Consider the following 9859-nt stretch of genomic DNA (forward strand, 5'->3'; position numbering starts at 1 on the left):
ACTGAATTTCCGAGCTTTTCTTTCATGCTCTGCTTCTCTAATGAAAACTATTTGAGTTTCATTCCCATGCTCTGTTCCACATCTGGATCAGCTCTTCCAACCTGGTGCTGTATGTGAATACAAATTCTCAGTTCCCTTACGAACAATGTCCTGGAAAGTCAGGCTCCTTTAAGATCTCATCCAGTATCTTCACAGAGTTTCTCTGAGAATAATTTACATCTTGTCTTGAGCACAGTCTTTCAAATTGTTGCTGACCTCCATCATAGTAATTTAAAGTATATATATCTGTCTTGTTTCTTAAAAAATTCATCAATGGAAAAAAAAAATACTGATTACAAGATTTGTGTCAGAAACTTTGCTAAACATTAGAGGCGTGCTAGAGGTATTAGTTCCCACGAGGTGAATACATGACTGTCAAGCAGCTAAACTATCAAAGAAGGTAATTAGATTGATTTGACCTAAATTATTTTTTTAAAATCCATGTGGTACATTTTCTTTCCCACTCTTGTCCCCTGAACTATTAGAAAATGATAGCATAATAATTTGTTCTAGTAATCTTGATGATTCTTCCCTCATTTTTAAAGAAAGGTGCTGTGTCTGATACTCTTTAAGACTCTGAGACTCTGCCCATCGTTAAGCAGTTGTCCAAAAAACTGATCTTGTTTGGGAGATTGTTCTCAGTATTCAAAGGTATATTTCATTTCCTGTTGTCTTGAATAGCTCTAAACGATATAAATATTTCACAATATTTCTTTAATCCAATGCTTTCCTATTCTTTTTATTGTTTATTACAGTCTTGTCATAAATAGCATTTTATTAAGACCAAAGAAAAAGGCACTAAGCATTGTGGTCTTCCCTAGGCTTTCCACTATTTGTTTATTCTATCCTTTGCTCATTCTGCATGACTCCTTCTGATTTTATCCCTCCACAATTTGCTTATTATAAACATCTCTATATTTTGTGCTCATCCTTAGCACTAATATTCTCCATATGATTATTGTTTAACTTTCAGGACATATCTCAGCAGAGTCTCCTCACTGAGATTCTAATATCATTAAGGATACTGAAAGTGCCACTGTAACACAGAATCACAGAATAGTTGAAGCTGAAAGGGATCTCTGGAGATCGTCTAGTCTAACCCCTGCTTAAAGCAGGGCCAGCCAGAAAAGGTTGCTCAGGACCATGACCAACTGAGTTTTTAACATCTCCATGGATGGAGACTCCACAACATCTCTGAGCAACCTGTTCCACCGCTTGACCACCCTGACAGTAATTTTTTTTTTCCTATGCTTGAGTGGAATTTCCTGTATTTCAGATTGTGCCCATTGCCTCTTGTCCTGGGCACCACCAAAAAGAGCCTGGCTCCCTCTTCTTTGCACCCTCCCTTCAGGTATTTATGTGTATTGATGAGATCCCCCCTCAGCCTTCTCCAGGCTGAACAGTCCCAGCTCTCTCAGCCTCTCCCCGTAGGACAGATGCTCCAGTCCCTTCATCATCTCTGTGGCCATTGCTCCACTATGTCCATATGTCTCTTGTACTGAAAGGGACACAACACTGCAGACATGGCCTCACAGGGGTGAGTAGAGGGGAAGGACAACTCCCTCAACTTGCTGGCAATGCTCTTCCTAATGCAGCCTGGGATGCAGTTGGTCTTCTCCGGTGGGTTACTCCCCATGCACAGTTCAGGTGCAGGACTTGGTAAATCCTTTTGTTGAATTTCAGGAGATTCCTGTTGGGCCATATCTCCAGCCTGTCAAGATCCCTCTGAATGGTGGCACTGCCATCTGGTATATCACCCCTCCCAGTTTTGTATCATCTGCCCATTCACTGAGAGTGCACTCTGTCCCATCATCCAGATCATTAATGAAGATGTTAAACAGTATCTGACCAGTGTTAACCCCTGGGGTACACCACTTGTGACAGGCCTCCACCCTGACTTTGTGCTGCTGACCACAACCCTTCTAAGCCTGGCAGTTCTCCCAGTTTTCAGTCCATCTGACTTTCCATTTATCTCGCCCATACTTGATCTATTTGTCTGTGAGGAACTTACGGGAGACAGTTTAGTTAGTTAGACTATAACTAAAGTCTATAGTTAAGTCAAGATAAACAACATCCACTGCTTTCCCCTCATCCACCAAACCAGTTATCTCATTGTAGCAGGCCGTCAGGCTGGTTAAGCACAACTTCCTCTTCTTAAATCAACGCTGGAACATGGCAAAGGCACAAAAATTTCAGACTTTCAGAACTGATAGTCATGCCATTAGGTAACCCTTTTTCATCAATGCAGTAACTACTTACATTTGGTATACAGGGGGCTATATAGGTGTGTATGTCCAAGAATACCTCAGAAAGCCTCAGCCTCTGTCACACCTGAGTCACTACAGTCATCTCAGTCCCTCAGTTCGCTTGGGTCACTTTTGACTTCAGTCGCATCAGTTATTTACTTGACGCTATTCACCTCAGTCACTTACCCAAGCCTGCCTGTCGCTTGATCAGCTCCTTTCAGCGGTCACTTCTCTCATGCCGACGCTCAGTTTTGTCAGCTCCTTCAGGTGGACCTGCTGGGCAGCCACTTACTGCCACCATCATCTCCCCCAGCTCCACTAACGCCAAAGTGCAAGGGTATGACGGAACTGGTGTCCAAAGCGATCTATTCAGAAATTTCTTTTGAATTTCAGATTGTTAAAAAAACATTGGTACTTATAAAAATAGAAATCCATTTCACTGAAATAGTCACTAGTACAAGTTTCTATAGCTGAAGATTAGTGTGCATTTTTACAGGTATTAGCTATATGAAAGTTTAAGCATAGAAGTGTTTTCTGTTCCCAGCTTAAATTATAGAAAAAACAGCATTCCAGCTGTTGCTGTACTAATTCTGGGTGGAATGAAAGGATTATTCCCACATCATGCTCTTACTTGTGTGTCTAAATAAATTCAGGAGTGTGTTTTGGGGAATAACTTCAGAGCTCAATATTCTGTTTCCAAAAGTGGTCACAAGACACCTTGGGAGAGAGGAGAAGAGGGCAAGTTTATGTGATATTTTTGCATAATACTATCCCACGCTCTGGCCATCTGCAGCTTAGGCAATTCTCTGAGCCTATTGTCGTGGTGCCACCAGGGCACCTCCCTGGGACTGGGCACCGGGGGCTCCCCAGGTGGGTGATGGCAGGGCCTAGCAGCCAGGGCCCGTCCCACCCCCCACCAGGAGCAGGGCAGCCGGGGGGCACTGGGGCAGCCCCAGCCCCGGGCACGGGGCACCTCCCTGGGGATGGGGACAGGCCAAGGCCAGGCTTTGTCTGTTCAGGAGATCACGGTGGAAGTTTCTTCCAAATCCTTCTCCAGCCTCCCTCTAACCCCATGCAAAGCTGCTGTATCCACAGCATTGTTCAGCAAAGGGATCCACGGGTTTTCTGCCTGTTGCATGAAGAATAACTTTCAATTATTTCTTTTGAACCTGGCTCCCACTAGCTTCATCTGATGGCCCCGATACTTGTATTTGGAAAACATGGTGAACATTCGATCCCTATCCATTTTCTCCATGCCACTCATAACTTTGTAGACTTCTATCGTATCTTGCTCTGAAGAAACACCTCTTCTCCAGCCAAATCAATCATTCTCCTTATGGAGGCCATTCTAGCTCTTTGATCACCCTGCTGTCCTTCTCTTCCCTTTTCTAGTTCTTATATATCTTTTTTGAGATGGAAGAACCAAAACCACGCAGGATATTCAAGGTGTGGGCAACCAATTTATACACTGGTGTAATTATTTTTTCCATTATGTTCTCTATTCCCTTCTTGACAATTTCTAGCATGTCATTTGCTTTTCTTACTGCTACTGAGCACTGACTGGATGTTTTCGTGTAATTCTTTATTATAATTGCAGAGTCTTGTTCCTCATTGATAATGTTTTAGGATCCAAATGTTTTTAAGGACTGATCTTGGATAGGGGATAAAACTTCAGACATGACAGGACAAAAATAAAACATTAATGGATACTGCTTCACTTGGTAGCATCGCAATCCGTTCACCTTCCCCTAGCAATATCACCAGCAGTAACAATTGTTCACCCAGCATGGAGAAAACCCATAACAACGCCTACCATGGCTTTGTACATCACTGAAGATAAGTTTTGAGCAATACAAAATAAAAAAGTGTAAGATCACAATGGAACTAAAGAAATACATGACTGTACACATCTGAAAACTAAAGTTCATAGTGAATTAGCCTGTGACATATCCAAATCACTGTCAAGCTTTTAAGAAATTCAAGAATTTCAAATCTTATTCTGGTTTACATTAACACCCTTTTACTTGAATCCAGCACTGTAAAAATGGACAGACCACTTTGGTCGCTTCTATCTGAACCCCCAAAATAATGATAGTAAATCTGGATAATCCCAGTTTTTATATTTTTGCATAAACTAGCCACTAGAGGGGGAGATAATCCCAAACACTCAAATACATCTAATCCTAGCTAGCAGAGGTTCTACATTTGAATCTTTGATACTATCACCATGACCACAAGTCCAAAAGCTACTTTTTTTTTTACAGTACAAGTATTCAGTTACAATGAATTACACTGAATTCCTTGTTATTAGGTTGCCCAGCTGATGAATCAAGAGTGCTTTGCCAGAACAAAGGCCTTTCCTTAGAAGGCTCTGTTTATTTATGTATTCAGTAATCGACAAGTTATTTTAAAATTGTAATTTCTCTATAAAGGTGATTCTATTTTGAGACTGTAAGGTTTAGCAACGTTCCTTTAAATCATCTTAAATTCTTAGGAACTTCAGCAATGTTAGATTCACTGATTAAAACAGACTACAAAACTATCACTTTTGCACTCATAGAGTACCCTTATTGAGACAATAAGAAAGTATATTATAAATTCAAGAGGCCAGATTATGGCACTTAGAGCAAACGTCAATGTATTAACCAAAAAAAAAATCAAGCTCAACTATCTATTGCGATCGTGAAAAAAATTCCAGTGATTTGCTAATGATGATAGTGATACTACCCGCTTCTCCACCCCTACGTGTGTCACTCAGATCAGAGTATCTCTGTCGCTGTTGCTAGCCCAGAGTAGTCCAGGTAAGGAAGTCTTATATTGTGTTGTATCACAAAGCAATCAAGACCAATGGTTCTCCATAGAAGAGGAACATAGTAATTATCCACATCTATGATGTTAATAAGCTTTATCAAACACAATATAACTATGATAAAAATCTTCAGCTGAGGCAGCCATGGTCACACTTGATTATGGGAGGAATTGCTTTATATTTTATTGTAACTTGTTAGGCAAATTTGTGAGGCTGACGTGAAATAGTATGTTGTCATAGTTCCCAAAAGGCAATCTGTCAAGTAAAACCAAGGGAGATGTGCCCCGGCACAGACCTGTACATCCCCGTAGCAGCTCCAGGAGTTCCCTGGTCTCACTTGCTCCCCCATCAATCAGGGAGGGGAAATGGCAGGCCTGCAGACACTGATTACCCACCACAATAACGATCGCAACCAAGGTGAAGAAACGAAAGAACACTTTGTGTCTTTTAGCATCCCACATGAGTGGCCAGGAAGAACCACAAACTGAATTCTTATTAATTTTTTATGACTTTTTGCCTGGGTCGTGTATGCACCTGGAACTATTCTACGTTCTACCTGGAGATAAACCAGTAATTTACAGAGGGATGAATATTATTAAACAATACATATGTATAGATATAAATATACTTTATAAAAAATATATTCTCTTGGGCATGACTGTCAGGTAGCAAAAATTAGCGTACGTTTATTTCTCAGAGGAGGAAAATAAATATTGAGGAAAATGACAACTACATCAAGACAGGAGGTCTAAGCAGTAATCACGAAGAGAAATTATAATTATGATATAGATCAAAAGGGCAAGAAGTGGCAACTGGAAATAGAAGGTGTTATGGTGAACCTCAGAAACAGACAGGAATTTTTCGATGAAGAAAGTTTGGGCTTACAGGGAAGTAAATAACTCATGAAACATACTTTAAAGAAGAGAAAGGGGAACTAATCTGTTGTTGGAATTATAAATCTAATCTCTTTTTAAAAAGCAGCAAATGAAAAATTTATTCCAGTTTTCTAAAGGCAGGAGACCAAGGGACTAATTTTCCCATGCCCTTTGGTGGGGGTGTGGGCTACGCTGAGTAAATTTGACATGGTAGGAGATGGTGCATTGATAACAATTCAGAGAAGCAACAGTGCTGTGGGAATACGCTCGCCTGTCTCTCCTCACTGGTTCTCTGCAAAGGAGGAACCAACAGCTGGAGGAAGGAGATGCAGTAGAGCGATGAGGGCAGCAGAGGAGTGCCTGGAGGACTGATCCAGAAGTGTCCATGCTGAGAAAGATGAGAGGAAGCCTTGAATCAAACAGTATTGTTCACGAGGGGTGGAGATCCTTTTAATTAGGAAAATCATCTGGTAGCTGGAATGGCTAATGTTATAGGATATAAGAGTCTGCATGTGATTGCTTTCCAGTTGCTAAAGAAAACCGTTAAAAAACCGAAATGTATCAAATTTCAACAGAGGAAAAAATATTTAAATGTCCACATGGCTGTGACCATGCAAACAAATCCCACCACTAAAATCTCAGTCCTTCATTGCTGAGAAAGGTCATACCAGAATGAAGAGAAGAGGACAAAGTACCTGCTAGAGTGAAACTCATGAAACCCCCAGAAAGTTAGAATTTAACAGGAGATAATTCACATAAAGTCACAGAAAGGAGTTCACCTTTGACAAATCAGACTGCTTTTGAAAAGCATAGCTGAGTAACAGTGCTCCTAATTTAGCTGGTCTTTTAGAGCACTTCGGCCTTACCACCTCTTTAAAAAGCTTGTTAAAGACCTCCTTACGAAGTAGATAATTAAATATTGTAAGGGTCAGTTAATTGCACAGATAAAGGACTAGCTTGGATAGCAAAGGCAGAGAGCAATAGTGTAAAATAAGAGTTTGGGCTAGAGAAATATGAAGAGCCATGTGCCACAGAGACCAGTAATGACTGGGAGTGACTTCATTCCTCGCATGCACATCTCTGGCCAGGGCAAGGGAACATGGCTGTAAGGGAGTGGAGTCTGCTCATGACACGTAACTGGGCAGAGATTCAGCCCAAGGGAAAAGAGTCATAAACATCAGAAGGTCTCGGGCAGAGCAGGAGCAACAGGATATGAGTTACTTGTGTGCTTTAATTGGGAGAAATGGTGGTATTAAAGACAGGACAAGTAAAAATGTAGTAGCACTGCCCCTACATTGTGCTTCTTACAGACTTTTTACTGACCAAGTACAGCGAGGGAGAGGGACTGCTGGTGCTGAGGTAGGAAGTTCTCAAGTGTTTAGCACTAGACACAACTCAGGGCAGATAGAGTCATCTCCAGCAGCGCTTCAAAACTTTTTTGAACAATATTTCAGATGTAAGCCTGATTTTTTTTCGGTAACAAAGGCCAGGCCAAAAGAGAATATTATGCAGGAGTCTGAGCAAGTTCTCATTGGATGCTTTGGAATAACATTTATTTTTAATGTATCTAATATCGCAGTTTTACGCAGACGAGGCTACACCAAAACTGAGCAAGACGTTAAACTAAAAACTTAATATTAAGGATGCTACCTTGAGGTTGAAGAGTCTATAGCTTTGGCTGTTTAAAACTACTTTTATTTAGCAATTTAACTTTGCTATTTAACAACTGTGTGTAGAGCACGTGCTGTAGACTTTTTAAGGTTCATTGTTGTGCCACAGAGGCCTCTTTGTTTGTATTTTTAGATCTTCCAAATATTCGTTTACACATTTCCTGTGGAGAACATACCTTCTGTAACACTTCTTCTGCATCAGCCCACTCCCGATTTATTTTAGTATCCTCCAGCTGATGGGGGACAGATGGGTGAGGGTTGGGAGCAGAGGAATGCTGCCCTGCCTCTGACGACCGTGGAAGCTATGCAGCTCGCCTCCCCCGGACAGCTCTCAAACGCCTTTTGGGAAAGGGGCCAACATGACTCTCTTGGTCACCAAAAACATTAGAGACCTACAAAAGACTCGAGGATAGGGTGAATCAGCTTTTAGTCTTGAACAGCAGGGCACAGGTCACTGAGAAACTGTTGCTGAAGATTTCTGTCCCAGAGAGGTTGTTTAAGATCGAGGGAACAGGCACGCTTCCGTGCTATTATGCAACAAAATTGGTGTGTAGTTTGGGCTGTTCATAAACTTTTCCTACAGTTCCCAACTTCACCTTGTCTGGCTACAGAATTTAAATTCAATTATTGTCTTAGCAGACTGGGAAGTATAATTTGGATTAACACATTTTGGATTACCACCTTGTAAAATTAATAGCATCTAATCTGCACCAATGTCTGCGATATTTTGTGTGTGCGATGCAAACCAGTTTGCACTATGATCCCTCCTCTTTTCTGGCCATGATGGTACAAAATCCCTTTATGCTGAGATACGCTTGTTTGTGTCTCCTGATCCAAAAGCCACATCCTCCCTAGTCTTGCAGGAGGTTGGAGCAGTCATCGGAGATCCTGCCGCGGAGCTGCACTGACCATGTCGTGCAGGTACCATAGGCAGGGCAGTGAGCAGAGGAGAGACCTCTAAAAGCTTTACTCAGTGCAGGCCATTTAGACGTGGGCCATTGAATTCCCATAGTGTAACAGAAGTCAAAACACGGGGTAAGACTCTAATCCCACAGCTTTCTTCGGGAACTGTGGACGATCGCAAAGATAAATGCTGTGGAAAGTTATGAGCGTAGAAAACAATGAGTTTTAGTGTAGCACTTCTTTTAAAGCACTGTTTGCAAACTGAGTTTATTATGCTTACCAGTTAGTTTTTCACCTATAATGAGCATAACATCTTTCCAAATAGAAGGATGGGATGATTCTCTAGGGAATAGATCCTAATATGAATGCAGGCAGCTGTTAGTTCCCAGTATGCGGACACGCACGTCACGCCTGCCTATCTTCCGGATCATGGCACTCACCAGTGATGGTAATCAGTATAAACCCCGGCTACAAAGGTCCTCTGGGAGGGTCTCATAATCCTGCACTTTCAGACCCCTCAATAAGTCTGTTTAGGACTCAGACAAGCTCGTGGTCGGCTCCTCCCTGGTTTGTCCCATATCCTCTGGAAAGCCGGCCAAAGGCAGCTGTTTCCCCTGCTATGGTGGCTTTGTCCCTCGACAAATGACTCAAGCTTCCTGCTGTCTTCTCCCCTTGTGTACAAGATTTCAGGGCTCGAACAGAACTCCTGCTGGCTGGCTGTGCAATCCCACACGTCTTTCTGGCTCCTCCAGGACTGCGTGGGGAGTGAAAAAAATCCCCTACTTTCCCTCACAGCTTCTCCCTTCAGCGAGCATGTGGAGATGGCAGTGGAAGGACCTGGGGAGAGGAGGCTACGAGGTCCAGCAGAAAGGAAAGCTGACAGGCTAATGACAGCAGATCCTCTGCCACATGTATAGTGGGAAAGGAAATTTTACAGAAAATGTTTTGTGGGAAACAGGAGGAAGTCATTTGGGGAGGAAATAAAAGATTCAAAATCGGAAAAAAAAAACCCACGAGAAGGAAAGAATTTCTTCCTCACATCTTTCATTGTTTCCATCCAGAAGAAAACATCTTAGATGCTCCACACCACCAAACTGTAAACACATTGAAAATCAAGCATTTTCTACTATGTGGTTCCCACACTCATAGGACCCTTTTCTATATCAAGAACATAAAAACACTGCCTCAAAGGTAAAATTGTCTATAAACTTGTTTACAGTTTGTATCTCTAGGGAAAGCTGGGTGAGTGTGAAACCCTACTGCTAACGTCAACATTTCACCAGTCTCTCGTATTCAGGATTGCTGATACAAAGTACA

The sequence above is a fragment of the Aptenodytes patagonicus genome, chromosome 2 (genome assembly GCF_965638725.1).
Source record: "Aptenodytes patagonicus chromosome 2, bAptPat1.pri.cur, whole genome shotgun sequence".
NCBI classification, from domain to species: Eukaryota; Metazoa; Chordata; class Aves; order Sphenisciformes; family Spheniscidae; genus Aptenodytes; species Aptenodytes patagonicus.